Source organism: Cydia fagiglandana, chromosome 11, assembly GCF_963556715.1.
Source record: "Cydia fagiglandana chromosome 11, ilCydFagi1.1, whole genome shotgun sequence".
NCBI classification, from domain to species: domain Eukaryota; kingdom Metazoa; phylum Arthropoda; class Insecta; order Lepidoptera; family Tortricidae; genus Cydia; species Cydia fagiglandana.
Window position 1 is genome coordinate 10,031,019 of NC_085942.1, and position 21,677 is coordinate 10,052,695.

A 21,677-nucleotide genomic window follows, 5' to 3' on the forward strand; every position below is an offset into this window, starting at 1 on the left:
GGGAGCCACAGGACGTTTGAAGTTAATAACTGGGCTAACATGGGAACTTGCTTACTACCTACAATACCATACAATCCATACATACGAATTGAACAAAAAAAGGGTAGGTCGAAGTACCTAGTTACAGTTACTGTTGTCCCTTGGAAGGAAAAACAAGTGTGTTTAAGTTTAAACAAACACCATGCATGAGATAAAAGTTATATTGCTTTGGATATGTACCAGTGCCGGCGCGTCCATAAAAGCCGATTCCCACCGGCTTGCCTGTTTTTGGACATTTGAGCAGAGTTGTAAAGGACATATGTAAGCCAAATTAGCCCCGGCTTGCCTATGGATATGTTTGACGCGCCGCCACTGATATGTACAGATCTATCCGTTAATATTCGTTGGAATAATCCACTCTAACATAATCAGCATGATTTAAATCGAAAATTAAATACCCTAAGTACTGAATACGGAAAGTCCATGAGGTTGGTGATTTTTTTTTTGTATTAAAATGGTCATGTAATAAAATAAGTTTGTTTTTAATATATGCCATAAATATATTCAATCAGTTCAGTGTAGACAGTTCCTAACCTCGCTTACCACAGGCGAACATGCTGGCACATAAGCAATATGTAGAGTTGAGTACATACTCGTGGCGCATAGCCGACAGAACTAGTACACGGTGTCCGTGCTTTCACGTCGGGGCGACTAAAGCGTCAATGCCTGTCAGAATTAACCACACAGCGGCAGTTACTCGAGCAACTAACAGTTTGGAGATGGAAAAGGCACAGGACAGAATATAACGTATAGTTTGACAATACAAGATGGGAACATGATTGCCGATTTTTATAAATTGGTGGTAATCGAGGCAGCTCGGTAATACGAGGCAGGCAATCCCTGTTCCGGCCTAGAAATATTCTATATAAAAACACATATTTACTTAATAATCGAAGGTTCAGAGTACGACGCGGCCACTTCGTCGGCCTAAACTACAAATTTTTATCAAAATAGTTGAAAGTTGCCAACGAGATGTCTTTCTGTCTATCATCGACATAAAGTGGCCGCACTCATTACCAGTTCGCCGGACGATATCAGCCTGTCAGTTGTTCGGAGCTGTCTAATTTTGCGTTTAACCGACAGGCTGATATCGTCCATGACAAGGCAGTATGGCTTAGAGTTTAGAGCTTTAGCCTGTCCAGATGGACGAAAAAAAACTGATATCGGCCGGGGAACTGGTAATCAGTGCGCCTCTTAAGGCCCATATAAATTTGAAATATGCGAACGCAGATTTGAGAAAAATTTAATGGTTATTGCTGGTTACACAGGTAACCTTAGTTAACCTCTTTGTCTTTTAACGACATTATATAAATCTAGTCAGTATGCTAATTCCACGCTCTGATGATCTGCTTTGTCGAGTGCGGAGTACAGGCATGATCGCGACGTTAATTGCCATCGCGGTGATTAACGACTTCATACAGTTTAAGTATAGTGTGCTTTCAGAATTGTATTTCATGATTTAGAGAACATTGTGGTTAACAGTGTAGTGTAAATTCACTGTCACTGGATCGTTGCATTATAATGAAAATTTCCGTACGCATGCCACAATAGTTATTTGTTTTACAAGGGGGTAAAGTTGTTGTTTAACCGCTCGTGCTAATATTGATACCCGAGCAAGCGAAAGATTCCAAAATTGAACCACGAGCGTAGCGAGTGGTTCGAAAAATGGAATCTTGAACGTTGCGAGGGTTTCAAAGCACGAGGGTTAAACAAAATTTGCCCCCGAGTGAAACACAAAATTTTTCACCACACCTACCCGAAGCAAATATTAAATGAAAAATATCAAACAAAATCAAACCAAATCAAATCCAAATGAATGTTATTAAATATTTGTCATCCAAAATCATCATTAAAAAGTCAATTCTACCAGCAAACATATAAGAAAACAACTCAAAATTTGCATTTGATTACTTTGCCTCACATGTGGATAAAATGCAACTTTGCTATTCGTTTTCGAAGTGCAAAATAAGCCTTTCTGAGCTGGTGTGGTGAAAATAATTAAAAATAACTGTTATCTACTCCTACTCAAATATAATATGACCCAGTTATCAAAGGTAACTACAGTCCATATATTTGGTGACTATTAAAATTAACTTTTAATTATTTATACATATTAACTTTTAAAAATTACACTTTTAAGTTAAATTGTGTAATTCGTACAATATTAGGTAAACATCAAACTAATCGAATAGATTGTATACATATTATCGTTTATAAGTACGAGTAAGTACTACCTTGCTATAACATTTTTTACAAAAAAAAATATCTAATCGATAAAGTAAGCCGAATAAACATAGCCAACTTCATCAATAAGAAAATGTACCCTATTCGGTTATTATAAGCTTTTAACAAAATAATTATTTAACTAGGTTAGCAACATCGGGATACTCTGTTTTGGCACGCGCAACTAGAACAATTGACGCTGATGCTTTGTACCCGATCGATGTTAATGTTGTTGTTTATGTTCGCTGAGACAGCTGCCTCCTGGAGCAGTGCGGTGACATAAATTCATCCTCTGTTATCACCCGCGGGGAAACAGCTGTCAAATCCGCTCAATACTTAATGAGATTATCTCGGTCGCCAACAATTAGGTAAACGGTAAACGAACAAAACCCTAACGGGAGTCATGCTGCCGTAACTAAACGGTTAATATTTCTACGAGGTACTTAATGCAAGTAGAACAATATCCTAATAGCCCGCTCCTTAAACAAAGCGAGCGCCGTATTATGGCGTTCACAATACCTATACCGGTCCCATAAAGAGAGAGTTAAAGTGGTGAGCGAGCAGGTCCCGGGCGCTTCCAGATCGGGCGAGGAAAGTTGTGAAAACATTGCGGCTCGCCGGGCGGAGGCAGCGGAGCGCAGGGGCGGGGCTGCATCGATTCGCTGCATGCCAGACACCGGGCTCAGCTCACGGCTGCTGCTGCCCCCACGGCCGGCATAATGTTGCGTGAAATTTGCGCCCCCATTGTTACCTTACAACTAGCCATCCGACCGCAGACGAGCGCTTTTATAGAACGCGGACCCCGATGCTCCGCGGAGCGAACTCCTATTGATGTTGTGAATCACGCCCCACGTAAAGGGAACTGTGTTTACGGTCTCGACATTTAAGCGTGGGAAACCGTTCATTATCTGCACTCGTACATTTTTCGCCGAGGGCACACAGTTAATGGCTTCAGCAGGGCGCAATGAAGCTATAAATCACATTTAATACCACGACTCATGAACGCCGCCGTCCCGAGCGGCCAACCACTGATACAAAACAGAAACAACAACAAAGTCCCAGCCCTCCGACCCGAATTAAAAGTTATCAAAGTATTCGATATAATACCATCTATATTACAGTTAAAATCCCAATACTTTACTTTCACCGACGTTGGATTTAAAGATAGGATAGGTACCTATTGCGTAGGTATAGTTAAGGATGACTCACGCTAGACCGGGCCGTGCCCGGACCGGGGCGGGCCGGAGCGAGCCGACGCAGGAGCTGTCAGGAGCGCCACCGTGACCGGGCCGTTCCGGGGCCGAGGCGTCAGGGCCACCCGTTTATTACATTAACACTAGTGCTGTCCGAGCAATGTCCGAGCCTCTAGTGTTTACATGTAGGAACTCGAGTCCTTTGACTCTGAATTTGATGTAGGCACAGCTCGTTTTTACAAGACTCTGCGCTTAAAAAACTTCTCCCGACTTCTGTCCTTTGTAGTCCTTTTTAAGAGCAACTCAAAAGGACTCGAGCCTCCAAATAAATACTCCGTGAAAAAATTTACAGGTTTTTCCTATATAACAGTAACGAAATTAAGCGTTATTTTATGATTTATGTACGTATCTAATCTACAAATTATACATAAAGACAATGCATTTCGATTTTTTTTTTGTAAAAAAACGAGAGTTCTCTGAAAAGTACTCAAGTCTCTACAAGAGACTTTGGTCTCTACCTAGTTGAAAAGAACTCGAGTTTAAACTTAATTATAAGAGTCAGAAAATTGAGTAGTCTTCAAGCAGAGGATTCAAAGGATTCTAGTCCTACCCAGCCCTATCCGAGCCGACCGGGACGTCCGAGCTGACTGTTCATGACAAATGTCATAATAAATGTCAATCAGATTGAAAACAATGGTTCGATCGGAAGCAAGCGGATATGGAAGGAAATAATATAATCAAAATATTGGCCCTAGCTGCCTTAATGACTGATTAAGAGGCTACTGCATACTCTAGGGCGTACATCCACGTCAACACGTTCGGAAAAATAAGAATAGGTACATACAACATGATGTAAAGAGCTTTATTTACATATGACTCAAGATTATTTCGAAGCCGTCCACACGGCAGAATTAAACAACGTTTGGTAAAACAAAAACAAGATTTCAGAAACCAATATCCAGCATTTACCGTCTGGCTCTCTGCTTAAGGTAAGATATGGAAATACAGTGCATGTACCTATTAATAAATATGTATAATCATGTGCCGAAGTATATTAAGCTATTAAGAGGAAAGGGAATGACCGGTTCTCCATACAAACATAGTTCCCGTATTCCTCACTGGATATTGATATTATGGAATATTTAGGTAGTCGTCAGCAAACTGTAGTGGTACCCAATGCATTTAGTTACATTCTACAAATGTAGATTTTTCAGCTTATCTGGTTTTGACATTATTTTCTCCCATCAATGCCACGTTCTTCAGTGTTCATGTGTTCAGTTCAGATATGTTCAATTTCAGGAACCCATGCATGAAAAACGAGTTTAAAAGAGGAGAAATTTCCAATGGCTGCGACAAAGTAACAAAAATTTAAAAAGTATCGGTATAAGATAATTATCTACAATCTGTTTTCGGCCACAGCGAATACAGTACCACCACTAAGAATGTCGGTGGTGCGCTCTCAATAAAATAAGTAAGTAAATAAAAACCATTAAGCTCGTTACAAAAATTAAAAATCTACATTTGTAATTTAAATTGTATTTTTCTTAATTACTCGTAATGCATGTTAATTATAAGATGTAATAATGTTTTGAAAAGATGTGTCCCGCCGAGTTTGTTGCCGGTCCCATATTGGGATACCCTCCTCCAATTGAGGGGGGATTTAAATCTTCTCGGGGCAGAGGTGTACGGTCGGAGCCGGTAAAGGTTTATTTGACGTTCATAAGCGCATGTAATATGCCTACTTGAATAAACTATTTTTTTTTATCTTTATCTTTACACTAAGATAGAATTGTGTCGGTTACAAAAAATAAACTATCTACTTACTTACTTTCCTCTGGTGAAAAAGAAGCCAAAATGGCAAAAACGGAACCCTTACAGTTTCGTCATGTCCGTCCGTCTGTCTGCCTGTCTGTCTGTCTCTGTCTGTCTGTCTGTCCATATGTCACAGCTATTTTACTCAAAAAGTATAAGATAACGATTTGGAAATTAGGTATATTTTGTAAGTTGTGCAGAAGAAGATAACAATATAATTGATTTTAAATATACCCATATTGATTTTAAATATGCTAGTTTATATTTATTCATTAGCTTGCATTGCAATGGCACTTTAGGCTTAGCCTATAAGTACTAAGATTCTAATGCTTAGATCTAATATTAAAAAAGTCCTTCTTTGGTCCGACTCTTAAATAATATGTTTGGACTCTTTTCTTATGCCTTTTTACATTTTACGACTTTTAAATATTTGACGCTGTCATGTTTTTCGAATAGTATAATAAACGTGTCAAAAGAAAAAATAGTGATATTAAATTTGTAGAAAGATACTAAATGTATTTGAATATGCAAGAACACGTTGAATGCAGGTAATGTATCGTGTTACCCCGCGCGTCAAGGTATTGGCAAAAATAGGTATGATTATGGTGTAGTGCCGTTTGAATCTGCATAGGAACCCGCTTTCGCCTAATATCAAATGTCTATATCATATGGGACATATATGGGACCCATGCAGGCATGCACCCATGATATTGAAGTAGGAGGATTGTTTTTAAAATATTTGTAAGTATATTGTATGTACGTAGGTTTGTCTGTAAGTATATTTTTTGGTTCTAGAAGTAATACCTAGTAACCTTAACAGTGATGTCTTTCACGTTTTTTTTTCAAGTAGGTACGTACTACTTGCATACGTGAGAAATAGGAGTAAAATAAATTTAATATTACTGTACACATACGTATGTCCAAAGAAAGAGCGCTATGATAAGCAAGTTATTTTTTAGGGTTCCGTATCTCAAAAGGAAAACACGGAACCCTTAAAGGATCACTTCCGTCCATCTGTCTGCCCGTCTGTCCGTCCGTCCGTCCGTCCGTCCGTCCGTCCGTCCGTCCGTCCGTCCGTCCGTCCGTCCGTCCGTCCGTCCGTCCGTCCGTCCGTCCGTCCGTCTGTCCGTCTGTCCGTCTGTCCCTCCGTCCGTCTGTCCGTCTGCCCGTCCGGCCGTCTGTCTGTCGATACCCTTTATTTCGGGAACGGGTCCGTATTGAGTTGAAACCTTTTATATACTCCTAGACTTCGTAGCGTAGACCTACGGTCCTGTGAAGATAAATCAAATAGTAATAATTATTATGTATGTATGTATGTAATGTACCTACAGTATTTCCTAAAAACAGCGCTATGTAAGGTTTCGGTGCTTAGGTACAGTCGCCATCAGATATATCGGAGCGGCCAAGGTGTTCACAATATCTGAACACCCACTCTAACGCCTTGACAATAAAGGCGTGCTCAGATATTTGTGAGGACCTTGGCCGCTCCGATATATCTGATGGCGACTGTATTATAATTTTATTGTTATGACATGAAGTATGGTAAATAATTTTGATGGTATATGTTTTGATTATTTTTTATTAATAAAAATATTACTTATAGAAAGGAAGGAAGAGAAACTGCCCAAATTCCACACGGGCTAAGCCTTGGCCACAGCGAGTATAATCACTAGGTACACCTAGCTTATAAAACAAAGTACCAAAGAGTGTATATATGCTCGCGATAGAATCAAAATAGGTATTGTGATACAATTAATTGTATTATAAACGATTTTTTTTTCATGTATGTACCATGGACATTCCTCGATGGCACCAAGTTGCAACCGGAAAGCGATGATCACTCGGCAAATCAAGACTGTAGCAGCCACATCTAAGGAGATCATGAATACCTATTCAATAAATTTTTATTCTTTGCTGTTTGATATGTAATAATAAGTTTTTGGCAAAAATTTCATTTTTGGTACAAGCTTTTATCGTCGACTGTACTTTTTTCCACAGGCAACTAATACTCATCGAGACAATTCTAAAAACCCCAAACACAATTAGGTTTCGTTGTTTTATCACAGAGTTCCTATGGCCACCTCCGGTCTCCATCATCAGATCAGCTCGATGACACCATAATATTGCATAGTCACCCGACTTACAATCGGAAACCGGGAAGTGGATCAAATTTAACTTGCAAGATTTGATTACAGACAGACAACGGTCAGGTGAAACTAAATAAAAGCTTGTAAAAATGCGGTATAATCCAAGATTTCACAGGTCCACCCGCCATCCTGAGTATCCTGACATCAGAATAGCGGTTGGCCCTTTTTTGTTAAATATCTCGTTTCCGGAAGAAGTACACTGATTTCTATTCATAGTTTACGCAAGTACACTGTAGGTACAATATAAAAACATACATTTTGCGTGAAATAATGCAATATTTCACAGATCCACCCGCCATCCTGACGTCAGAATGGCGGGTGGACCTTTTTCGATAAATATTTCGTTACTGCAAGAAGTACACTGATTTCTATTCAGTTTACGCAAGTACACTAAAAGTACACTATAACTACATACTTGGAGTGCGGTATAATCCAAGATTTCACAAGTCCACCCGCCATCCTGACGTCCGAATGGCGGGTGGACCTTTTTTGTTAAATATCTCGTTTCCGGGAGAAGTACACTGGATTCTATTAAAAGTACACTAAAGTACACCGAAGGTACAATATGTTTATAAATATTTCGTTCAAATTCGCTGAGGTCCACCCGCCATCCTGACGCTCACGGAATGGCCGTCCCTTAGCAGAATTGTAATTTAAATTGTTGTACACGCAGTATACCTTGGTTTGATTCTTATACAGTCAGGGTTATAACCGCGAACCACTTCATTAATTAATATATTTGCCTCTCTATCACTCTTATGATTATTTGCGCGAAAGAGAGGTACTTATATGATTATTTGGCATGGTTAGCGGTCCCCCTGACGCGTTCCACGTCTTTTAGGATGGTATTCTATCTATCCAATTTCTTTGCCCAATGTGTAAAGTCGGACCAAAAAAAGTCTGCAGCGGATTTGATAGCCCACGCAGTGCAAGTGTCATTTATACGGCATAATTTCAAAGAAGTTTGACGTTTAAAATAACACTTTCACTGCGTGGGCTATCAAATATGCTGCAGACTATTCTTGGTCTGACTTTCTATTGAGTCTCACATCAGAGAGTGAGACGCAATGACATTGGACAAATAAATTGGATAGGACGGTGGAATACCACCCTTAGTCATTATCATTTATATAAGAACAATAAAATATACGAAGAGTTCAATTGTATTATTTCAGTAGTTAGTGCCTTTGGGTAATTTTAGGCAGGAAATAAGGAATATTACGGAACATTCTGCGTATGGGGCGTTACTCTCACTAACCCCAGGACCTACTGCGAAACACGAAAACCAACATTTCGGTTTCTGCCTCTCTATCACTCGATATCTGCTTCTCTGCATATCGACAGAGGCAATCACTCGATATCTGCTTCCCTGCATATCGACAGAGGCAATCACTCGATATCTGCTTCTCTTATCGACAGAGGCAGATAACGAAATTTTGATTATCGCGTTTTGCGGTAAGCCATTTGTAAACAAGTCACCTGGATGCAAAGAGTAAAGTAAGTATGCATCAATATCATGGTGAAACTTCGAGCAACACCGGCTTCCGACACGTCGGAAGGGAGGGGCCCAAGCGATATCTCGCCGTACAAATCTTTCTGCCATTTTTCGCGGGGGGAAAGGTGCACACAGTCGCATTTCTCACACACTTACGTACAAAATCCAATCTGTAATGACGACACAAATACATAGAAAATGACACACGTCAAAGACAAATCTTGCAAACCTCGATCTCTTTTTATGTACGGACGAGTGACTAGTGTCACAACACGCACACTAACACATTTTCGTTGAAGTATGTCATTGTATTCTGAGAGATGAGAAGTCGGATTTATCGCTCGACCGATCCGCAATTTGTACTGAGCGAGCAAAATCGATAAATCCAACAATTACTTGAGACTAAAATATAATAATTGTATTTAAATGTAATTTAACGTATGGTATGTAAAAAAAAAAATTACATGTGAAATGTAACATTTTCTTTTTGTAAATTTGATGTCCCCGACCTCTTTTTATAACAAAAAACCGAGCAAACAGGCATTTTTGTGCAGCAGTGTTCACGCGCGCGTCTGGACTCGGTCTAGTGAAAAATCCAAGTGCAACTAGTTTTATTACCCGCGCTAGATTATTTTGACGCGCTAATCTTGTACCTCGGCAGAGGGGAAATAGTGCGAATGCCGCCTCCCTTCCGTGTTGCTCGAAGTGGTGAAAAGTTGACATAAAACTGTTTAGCCCGCTCCACACTCGTGTGCGAATCGCAGCGCGAAGCCAAGATTCGCGCATGAGTGTGGAGTGGGCTTTTAAGGCATAGTTATGATGTAAATTAGTACTCTGTGCAAGCAGAGAAGATCAGTTGAACTCTAAATGAATGAATAAAAATGGTTATTATAGTTTGTCAAAGGACTGTCTCATTTCAAACATAGATAGAGAGAATCATGCTATCTTGGTCTTACACTAGTACTGACACCCAAACGAAAAGGATGAGTATAGTTTTTTTGTTCTTATTTACTGACAAATTTGGTTTGACCAACTATAAATACGGTATTGTCATATATATTTCTATGAACTTCGTACGAAATAAAAAAGTACCTTAGTAATAAGTTACTTCTACACTCCATAATAATAAGTGGTAATGAGAGAAAAAACTATATAGTATCTTAATATTCATTATAAACCTACATGATCATTATTGAATCATTTTTACAAGCAGTAACATCAATAGATGTCTCATTTAATATAATCCGACTAAATTACATTTCAGCAACACTTCCATATTTCACAAAATAAATCAAGACATTATCCAACCTATATAATCTTGACGTATATTATATCAAAGACGGCTGTACCTAATATAAACCGACCAAGTAACGAATTAGCTATACCATCATATTTAACAAACAAATTTATGACGTTTTGCAACCTTCTTATTTTGGCAAATATATTCCGACACAGGGGTGGTATTCCATCTGTCCAATCTTGGTCCAATGTGTATTTGCGTCTCACATTTTGCTTAATGAGAGAGTGAGACGCAATGCATATTGGACAAAGATCTTAAACAAGTAGAATACCACCCGAAGAGAAAAATAGGTTGTCAGGAGGCTCCGGGACGTGACCGGGCCGGGCCCGCACCGTGCCACGCCCGAGCCCCGGTGATCACGTGATGCTTTCCATAGAAAACTACGCTCCGGAAGCTCCGGCCCGGCCACGGCCCGGTCTAGCGTGAGTCATCCTTTATTCTGTTAATGGCGAGAAATCTTCATAGCACTTTAACAAATTTTGCGTGCTAAGAGATTTACAACTTTTATTTTTATTTATACTAACTATTGCCCAACTATAGTGACGTTACGTTCTCGAAACATAAATGAAGTACTTAAACCTTTAACGCGTATTCAGATTTTATTCTAGTAAGTCCTTACCGTACTCATTAACCCCTTTCACTACCCATGACGCTCTCCTAAATATCTATTTATAACCTACGAGAAAACGTTACATGCCAACTAACTGCAAGTTGCTCTGCGGATTACGGACGTATCATTTAGAATATTTATTTACCTAGCTTGTAGCTAAAGAGTACACACAAAAAAAGACCTATAAAATTTCTAATTTTCGCCATGGTCAACCCACGGCACGCTCCCCTCGGAACCAAAGTAGATATCAAGATACTTTAGTGCATTTGTGCGTGAAAGTTATTTACTTAAAAAAAACTTTCTGATGCATTTTTATAGGTAAATATTATTACTAATTTTGTTTTACTCGCAGAACACAATTCTTACTTTGAGGGATGTTGAACGCACAACGCGCATAATTTCTTGTACTTATACCGGTACGGGTGTGGTCTGTAATATGAGCAAAAAATTTAACTGTAGGCTGCACTCCTCATACTGATCAACATTTGATCAGCGACTTCTGAAAATAATTTGTAGTTTGATTTTTAATACACTTTAAAGGTTATTCAAAGACGCAATGTATTGCGAATTTTGTTATGTTTAAGGCTTGACAAGCAACGTCAATCACAATGATATGGCGTGGCGATGGCGTCCATTGAATATAATATTTATTTTGTATGAAAAATAGGGAGTCTAAATACTTCATATTTTTTAAAAGTTGTTGAACAAAAGTGTCACCGTTTGAGGAGTACAATCTATGTTTTAATTATTTGCTCATGTTACAGGCCACACCCGGTATGTGTATTTTAGAGCAGCTTTACAAGGCTATATGCACCCAGAGGTCCCTAATCGCCGATGTTAGCTGTACTGCTGTGGACCTTATGCCATTTCTAATAAGGTCCACCGATGTACAGTTAGGAGCGCTGCTGTTTGTACTACATTAGTGTAGAATTTGAATCGCGTAGATAGACTAGGTAATCTTGTTGGCGTGGCTGTTAGCGCCGAGCTGTAATAGTCTAAGAGTTAGCCTAGGAATATTGTATACAATTTACAGATTGACAAAACCTCTTTGTCCCATACTATTTTGGAGTGTGCCTTTCGTCCCCGGTACCTTTCGTCGGTAGAGGTCAGCTTGGCAGGCCATTTTAGGGGTTTTAAAATCAATTGAATGAGTACAATTAATGAGATAGTGCTCTTCCAGGTCAATAAGAAGAGTTTTAGCAGTCAATGTATGAGTTTCTGGGTTAAGTAAGGTATAGAGATTGGGAGATAAGATTGTAGATATCGAGTGTTCCACGTAGCGTAAAAAACTACTGAGCCTATTATAAAATAAATGAGATGTGTATCGATTCTTCTGTGTGACTCTGGTGACATGGGTTACTATTTTCTAATTAATAAAATGATACAGAACGTCTTGATAGGTAAATAAATAGCTGCCGTGCCCGGAGCAAACAGTAAATATAAGCATTAAGTCCGCCTTTTGTACGATTGTTTTTTAGGGTTCCGTACCTAGCAATGTACAAATTGCAGAACATTCCCAAAAAGCGGAAACGTTCTCAAGAATGTTCTCAGAACATTCCTGCGACATGGAAATTATTGTTTAAACAAGAGAATATACTTGAAATAAATTTTAAATAGGCATAACTTAAAACTAAATGTTATTATGCATATATTATTGTCTATTACAGTTAGCTATTTTGTTGATGTGATAAGTTTACCAATAAGTTGCTTAAATTCTCACTGTATTTCAGAGAACATTTTGACTTTCGACAATTTTTTTCAAAATATTTTTTTGTTTTATTAGAATCTAGAGGCCTCTATCTCCCGCCATGCCAAATCTCAGCGCGCTCGGACCAACTTGAAAAAATTAAAAAAAAAAGTCGGCCATTTTGATTTTTTTTAATGCAGTTTATTTTGTCTCAGGGCCCTCTATGACATTTGGTCGAGCACCCCCCACCTATCACGCACCGTTTAAAAATTGCCATACAAAATAAAAGTGGCCAGTTTTCCCGCAATTGTAGCATTTTTCCAAAAAAAAAATTTTCATAGGTATCTAGGGGACCCCGAGATTCCGTGACCAAAATTTCAGCGCGCTAGGACAAAATTGAAAAAGTAAAAAAAAAAGTCGGTCATATTGAAAAAAAATGGCGGCGTCAAAAACTGCCAGGGTCCCTCTATGACATTTGGTCGAGCACCCCCCACCTAAGTCTGACCGTTTGGCCGGGCCGTCACACACAGGCGAAAAATCAATAAAAGTCGGACAAAACCTAAACATTCAGGATTATTATAGAAATCGTATTAATGCACGTTTGCCAACTAATAAAAACAAAATTACAATTATATTATGACATTTATTAAATTTTGATCATAATATCTGGTTCTTCTAAAAGATTTAAAACATTTTGGCATATGGGAAGCGACTTTTTACTACCCAATTTTCTTAGTCCTGTTATATAAGGATCGGAAGACACTTTTTTTTTTTTTTTTTTTTAATTTATTTTAACAAAAGTACATACACAATTACAATTATATGGTTTCGCCAAACTGCTTGACAGTTTGTTGGCGAAATACAGCACTCTTTACTTATAAAACTATAACTTATATGACTTATATCTATGTATTAACTAAGGTCTAATTTGGGTATTCGCAATGTTTTTTATACACTTTGTATTTTAACTTAACCTATTTTCTTTGAGAAAGGATTTCATTAACCATAATTTAACTTTATTTTTAAACGTATTTACACTTTTACACTCATCTTCAGATGTTAATTTATTGAAAATGCGAGGTATAAGGTACTTTCTCGTCCTTTGCCCGTAGTAATTACTCGACATCGGTTCTAAGTACTTTTTACGAGGTTTTAATCTAAGATTGCGATTGTAAGTTTTAGTTAACTTAAATACAGGACATCTGTATTGATCTATAGCTAATAAGTATTTAAACTTGGCATGAACAGGTAATATATTGCATTGTTTAAAAAGTATATGATAGTTTCCGTTACATTCTTGTTTCGTTTTTTTATTCACAATCGTTTTAATCAATCTCAGTTGTAAATCGTAAATCCTATTGAGATATGTTTTAAAAGTACGGCCGTATGCAATAAGACCGTAGCTGAGTATTGAGTCTGCTAATGCATGATATAATATGTGTAGTATAGGTCTACTTAATACACGCTTTAGGTTTTTGAGTTTACATAGTATAGCTCTGAGCTTATTACATACGCCGTCGATATGACACTTCCAGTTAAAATTATGGTCTATCGTAAGTCCTAGATACTTATAACTGTTTACAAATTCCAGAGGGTTACAGTTACATAATGCTAGCCCATTGTGTAAACATTCGTAGGTGTGTCCAATAATTTTAATACTTTCTTCTGGAATTTTAATTTTTGGAGAGTTTATAAGCATGCACTTCGTTTTGGTCACATTAAGTATGATGCCATTGTCGTGGGCCCATTTTAATATATTATTTATGTCGGATTGCATTTTCTGTTCTATAGCAGCTACGTCCCTGTCGGCGCACACCAGGCACGTATCGTCCGCGTACATATACGTGGAACAGTGTTCCACCACGTTACTAATACTGTTTACGTGCATGGTGTACCCGACCGGGCCGTACACAGAGCCAGTTGGTACCCCGTAAACAATATTTGCCTCCTCTCCTGTGTCCCCATTGATCATTGTACGTAATGTTCTGTTTTCCAGGTAGCTACGGAACCACTGATTCATTGTCTAAAAGTCTTTTCCATAGCCATTTGCCTAAAAAAAATGTGACTAAGCGCTCATGCTTGATTACACTAGTCATCGATTAAAATGAAAATTTTGTTAAAACGTCGCGTAAGGTCGCATAAAATAATGGTTGTATGTTAAAACCCAAGTTCTGTAGTTTCTAAAATTGATAATATCAAAACCGGATCTATCAGGAAGTTGTACTTTTCTCCTTGGTGAAGTTGAACAATATGCAAAAAATACAAGACATTACACTTATTTTTTTTTATAATAAACAAGCAAGCATAGCTATCAAAAGTAACTATTAGTAATTAGGTTATTACCTCCTAGAAGGGTATCCATCATTAAATCACAACTTTCTGAAAGCAAACGATAAATAAGTAAGCACATAAATAACACTCGCAGAGCAGTAAAATATTCGCCTTTGAACAAGTCGAACTTTGGAATGAAAACGTGTCGCGTAGATGACTCTAACATGAAAATGATTATGCGAGTAGCGTGCACTGTTTATTGGACTACCCGCTAAGATTGGTTTTTGCCTGTTGGGGCTACTTAGAAGTTTTTTGGTTTTGTCCGACTTTTATTGATTTTTCGCCTGTGTGCGCCCAGGAAATTCGTCCGCTTCCGGTCAGAAAAATGTATGAATTTTTCTGACCGGAAGCGGACGAATTTTCTGGGGGTAAGGACTACACCTAAACTATCGTGAATATTCACGGTATAAACTACGATAAATAAATAAATTCTCGTTCTCGAGAACATTCTCAGAAGTTACCGAGAATTTCTCATGTGGATAGTTTCGCAACTTTGGAAAGTTCTCGTGCGTGCATTGCTATCTGTACCCAAAGGGTAAAACGGGACCCTATTACTAAGACTTCGCTGTCCGTCCGTCTGTCTGTCACCGGGCTGTATCTCACGAACCGTGATAGCTAGACAGTTGAAGTTTTCACAGATGATGTATTTCTGTTGCCGCTATAACAACAAATACTAAAAACAGAATAAAATAAAGATTTGAATGGGGCTCCCATACAACAAACGTGATTTTTGACCAAAGTTAAGCAACGTCGGGATTGGTCAGTACTTGGATGGGTGACCGTTTCTTTTTTTGCTTTTTTTTGTTTTTTTTTTGCATTATGGTACGGAACCCTTCGTGCGCGAGTCCGACTCGCACTTGCCCGGTTTTTTCTTTTATGCTATTAAATATAATACTAATATAGTACTTGAGTCTTACTGGAGGAGTTTTTGTTATTCTATTAATTGTATAATTTTCCAAGGCTAGCTCTGCGCCTATAAGCTTTACTATACTGGGTCAAGCAAATCTTGTCAGTAGCAAACGGCGGCAAATTTGAAAAATCGTGGGTTAGCAACACTGTGTTCGAATAATTCGAAAATTGCGTGTCATCTGTGTTTTATCTGTGGAATGTGGATCGCGAATGACAGCCATCATTATTGTTTACGTTCGGAATCGATTCTAATTCAAGAGATATTTCTGCTGAGTTACCATTAAATACCAATATATTAAATAAGATTGTGCTTAATCAAAGCTAAGGTGCCTACAATGCCTACAGCGCCAACTGAGGAATCTAATAAAATATTAAAATCCAGTAGGACATCTACCTGCTGAAGCAATGATTTTAATCATACATTCTTGTTTAACGGCATATTCCACTTCTAATTTTATTTTGAGATCTTTAAATTAGTTAATCATTTTTATCAACAACACACCGCTTTTAAATTGTCCGTCCATACCTATTAATAACAATTTCAAACATTTTCAATAGAGAATCCGCAACTGACAATTTGAATTGACGTACGTAATAGGGCGCGCTCGGCGGAAAAAAAGTTTTGGTTCGATGAACATTGTACATTGCTGCTTTTCTTAGCGCAATACTACTCTTTGAGTGTTGCCCTACTTTAGTTTGCTTTACATTGCTACTGACACTTTGCTTTGCTTGACGCACTATAGCTGTCTTATTGCCGTCGTCTTAATATTGCGGAAATATGCTGTGATATAAAACGGTGGATCCAAGGATTATTTAATATTGTAAAAAATCTTATTCAGTTAGTTATTAAGATAGGCGATACTCCTTTAAGATGGAGCGACAATATTTTACGGGACTTCTTAATACGACGCAATTTACTACGGTATCGAATTTTACTCATACGAAAGCGCGATCAATCATATTGAACTCGAGTAAATAAGTATCCTAATTGTCAATTATTATTTAATGTTTAAAAAACTGTTCGCGCGAACTTAATGCTATTACGAACGCGCGATTTAACATATTAATGTCGAATAGGTGTCCTCTACTACTGACATTCGCACGATAATCTTGTCGTGTCTCGCCCATTCGAATTTTGCCAATTGATTTCTATTTCAATCTCATTTTGACACCACTCGCGGCGTTTATCTACCGCCAATGCACCTATATGTAAAATGTAATGTGGGTGATGCGATGTCTCTTAGTTTTTATTTGTGTACCTACTCAAAAAGTACTTCTTCCACAGGTACCGAAGGAACCTCTCTGACTCCGAGAATGGGTGAGCTTAATCAAAACCAATCAATCGATGGTAGGAAAATGATATGCGACTCAACGATTTTTCTAAATCGATGGGTTTTCCACTTTTTCAGACTCTTAAGTAGAAGCATTTTACTTTAATTAGATTGTTAGATAGTTACTTAGTTATGCAGTAGACTTAAATTTATTCACATATAATAACATCATTATTACCTAATTACATTGCTATTTAAATGAAATATGTTCTTTTTACATCCCGAATAGTCTAACGTCATTGCGTCAATCAAAAGACCAATTTCTAAATCTATGGGACTGGCTTCCAGTGGCGGCGCGTTCATAAAGCCGATTTCCACCGGCTTGCCTGTTTTTTGACGTTTGAGCAGAGTTGTAAAGGAAATATGCAAGCCAAATTAGCCCCGGCTTGCCTAGGGATATGTTTGACGCGCCGCCACTGCTGGCTTCACACTCTAAAAAGCAATCAACCCTTACTACCAACTTGTTTACCAATTGTTTGTAATTAGATAACAGTTAAGCAAGATAACAGCCTAATGGCATAATTGCTCATTCAGACTATTTAGAGTTCCCCTAGCAATATACCGCTTGTAACTAGCCGTAAGCCCTATCTATAAATATAAAACATTTAAGTAATAAAAAGCCTTAATTATGAAATTGAATTAGATTTTACTCATACTTCAATATAAATATTAAGTTAAAACGTTTGATAACAACGCCATCTGTGGGCAGTGGAGGGAATTAAGTTCATAACAAGTTATGTATTGACCGACGGAGCGTTATCGACGAGACACCTAACGTTCAAGTAGTTGCGTAAGAAATCCATAGATGGCTCTAGGAAGTGACATCAATCAAAAATAAATCTTACGTGTGAGGCACAAGGGCTACACAGATAATGTGTCGTTACGACCTTTGGTTCTGAGGTATCAAATGTCCCAATTACAGAGCGTGTCTGAACTACTTCGTCGGGCCAAAATAATTCTTAAGTGAAAGATGTAAGGTTGATTTTTGTAGATAATTCGTTGAAGATAGGTATAATTTTCAAGGTAAATGTGACTGAACTAAGGGTGGAGGCGCAGGTGCGCTCATAACTCGGACATGATTCTTGGAAGAAATGTCTGAGGTAGGCAGGTGTTCTGTCTCAACTAGGGGTGGCGCGCAGGTGCGCTCGTACTTCGGACATGATTCTTGGAAGAGATGTCTCAAGTAGGCAGGTGCAGCACAGATGTTTTGTCTGAACTAGCGTGTCTGAGTTAGCAACGAATCATATAAAAGGGCTGAGAGGAGCGGTCACAAGTTTAGTTTATCTTCAGCATCCGGACCGACACCTGACTTTGGTTTTCATAAAGTGCGTCAAAATTACTGGTGAGTGGAAAAACTCTGTTCATTTTTCTAAGTGTTTGGCTTTATCGAGGAAAAGACTATGTCTTTGTCTCATAGAGTTAATATTTGGAATTCGTATCTTTGTTTGGCATTGTGGAAGCAATGTTTTGTTTTCATAATGTTTAAGCTTGGGTATTATTCGAGCGGAGTATTTTCACATTGCTATTAATTTTTAATAGGAGTTTTGTAACGAAGGTTTAGAGTCTAGTGAATGCTCTGGTTATCTATCGTTGGCTTTCGGGGACGAATGTTTTCGGAAGGCTAGAGTTAGAAGATGTGTTATTGTTCGGACAGTGCGGGGTCAATACTTCGTAACGTTGGAATTTAATGCATCTGTACTGAGTATTTCACTATCATTTTGGGCCTTCTTGACATAGAAATCAATTAGATTCAGTTTAGTTATTTGTTTTAAATATAATGTCTATTATATGGCATTATTATTGAATAATTAAGGATAATTGTTTCAAAATTGTACCTGAAAACTCCTAGACTATCTTTATATATTTCGAAACCAAATCAGTGTCTAGACAGACAGTTTGTCTAGCCTTTCATCTGTTATCCTAACGGTGACAAACGACGGATGGAAGGAGGTTTTTCCTATTTACCAAGATGAGGGTTGTCTTGGGGCTTATCTTTTTACCTACATAGAAAGCCAAATATCTCTCCCTCCTTGGTCTACCGATGTCCAGCTGTAGCTAGTAAAATGGGAGATTTCACGTGCGAATCATCTGGAGTAATCCGAGCTCATTTGAAAGCTACAGTATTCGGGGACCTCGTATATTAAATATATTTATTTATACCATTCTTAGACACAATAGGGTCGTCCTACCCGAGTTGCCACCAGGTCTTTGTACCAAATGCCTCGGGGGGGGGCAATAACTCGAGCCTATAGGTTGAAATTCTCAGAATCGCTCGCTGAATGATTACAGCTTCTCGTAGGGACTACACTTGCGTATATTCCAAAGTACCAGGTCAATGGTAAGAATGAACTGTGCTTTGGTTATACTAGATTAGGGACAGTGGTTAGAGTTAGGGTAGAATCACACACTCATTTGTTGTTTTTTAGGGTTCTTTTAGTTCTAGTTTATAAAATTAATATGGTTGATATAATAATAATATATTTATCTTTAAGGGTTTAAAAATATGGTTTCTTTATCCTAAAATATGTGTGTTTAAAAGGTGAAGGTTCTACTGTCTAAATCTTCCTATTTTCTAATTTATATGGGGATCATGTTTTATGAAATTTCAATTTATATTTCTGATTTTCTGGGGTAGGGACGAGGTACTGAGTGGTTCAATCAGGTTTTCATGATCAATACTTAAATATCAAGCTGGGTTTAGGAGTACAGACTGGTCTGAGATGGAAGGTTCGAAGATTAGTTCTGTTTTAGGGACCCCTTTGGCAAGACAAGAGTAGTTCAATGGGAAAAGTTGAGTGAAATAATGCTCATCTTGATATTTCAGTTTCAATAAACATAATAATTAGCAAATAAACTCGGTACTTTGTTTATACATCTAGAGAACTAGGAATTCTGACTATATTATCAGTTCTGGGGAATGGGACTAAGGGATTAGTATCCCTAGCTATTGAATATAAAAAAAGATAAGTAATTTTGATGACTGATGGATACTTTGGCACTTCTTTCCATCGTCATCTAGGAGCGCATAGGTTCCGGAGTGCTGGTCAAAGCCCGTCTGGCTAGAGGTAGGGTAGGTGATCCGATTGATATTGTTATCGGACTAAGAGCTCCCAGACCTGCATCGAAATATGGAGGCAGTATGTGTGAGTAAATCACACGTCGTTTAGAAGATGATAGTTAAATATAATTATCCTTAAAATGCTAGGGAGTAAATGAGCTTACCTCAGGAGTGCTGCCTCTATAGTACCCCGGGAGCTTAATAGGCGTAGCAGGATTTTACCAAAAACATTTTTAAATTCATATTATATTCATACCATTCGAATATTTAACAATAACAATAATACCTTGCCTTGAGATTCATTGAATATACTGTGTCTGAGACTCAATTAAAATACCCTTCTGATTATTCTTTAATATCATAATAAAACATATCTTCAGTACCATAATCATCTTTTTACAATCTAGGTAAAGTAAAATAAAATTGGAGTCCAAAATATAGCTGTTACTCATTAAAGAATCTAGGGTATTTCGGTTCACTTCAAAGGGGTCCTAACTACTAGACTAGACGATCACGTGGCCAATTATTAGTGTAATTAGGGAATTATGTATTTATATATTTATTTATATAGGTTAAGAGGGGTGGAGAGTGACATTTTGAATGCCGTGACCAGTATGTAAAATGTACCACAGGGCACATTTTGGTGCAGTGACCATGGGATCTAAAGTATACCTTTCTTAGGGTACATTTTGGAATTATATAATAGAAAGTAAAAGTAGCCTTTCGGGCTGCATTTTGTTGCAAGTGAGAGTGGAGTGGGTACGCTATGTTTTAGACTCTTAAGAAAAATATTTGCTTTGCCTTGTAACTAATAAGACAAAATTTTATTTCATTATTTAATAATTAAGGCCTTAAATACATTTCTTCAGTTTTCAGTCTTGGTTAAGGGTAGTGTCCTTAGAGATACTGCTGTCTAGAAGGCGTCTTTCTTTTACTTTCTTTCAACATTCAGTCATGGTCAGGGACTTTTAGAACCATTCTTCATTTTCTGACTGCTAGCGTATCTTATTGTATCTGAGAAATAAAAAGAACATACATTAGTTGAATAAGAATTGATTTATTTTAAGCATAAATAGGAAATTTACTTGTAGGTTAACATTTAAGATAAGATAAGGCAGGATAGCTTATACCTAAGTCATATCATGTAAGAGTATTTTAGTTTAAATAATGAGGGGGTGAAACTTATTACATTAGTCACAAGTAGGAAGTGTAATAGACTGATGATGAGCGGCGGGGAATAAAACACTTCAAAATTACAGTGGTCTAAAGGAATGGGGGTGAAGCCCAACTTTCTTATAAGTAGCAACGCAAATGTGACACTACATTTGATAGCTAGTGTTTAGTTTACAACAGTTAGGATGGAATTAAACGGGGGTGAACATTCACATAAAATGTCCCCAGATTTTCTTATCGTTAGGCGAATTGGTTTTCACTTTCATACAGTATTGTATCATAAGAAGTGTGGGTAGGTGTGCCACCATGAATGAACATTTATCTACATACTCTTCAGTACGGAACCCTAAGTCACAACATTGATCAAGT

The 21,677-nt window shown here is 37.8% G+C and overlaps 2 protein-coding genes across 2 annotated transcripts in view; both read right to left on the reverse strand.

Moving 5' to 3' along the window:
• LOC134668972 (dipeptidase 1-like) overlaps positions 1-21,677 on the reverse strand; it is a 61,578-nt gene that overhangs the window by 13,087 nt on the left and 26,814 nt on the right. The gene's annotated exons all lie outside the window — the stretch shown is intronic.
• Positions 8,148-21,677, reverse strand: part of LOC134668980 (dehydrogenase/reductase SDR family member 4) — a 206,094-nt gene continuing 192,564 nt past the window's right edge. The window contains exon 7 of the mRNA XM_063526495.1: positions 8,148-8,159. The gene's annotated coding sequence lies outside the window, so the exon portion shown is untranslated. The remainder of the gene's footprint in view (positions 8,160-21,677) is intronic.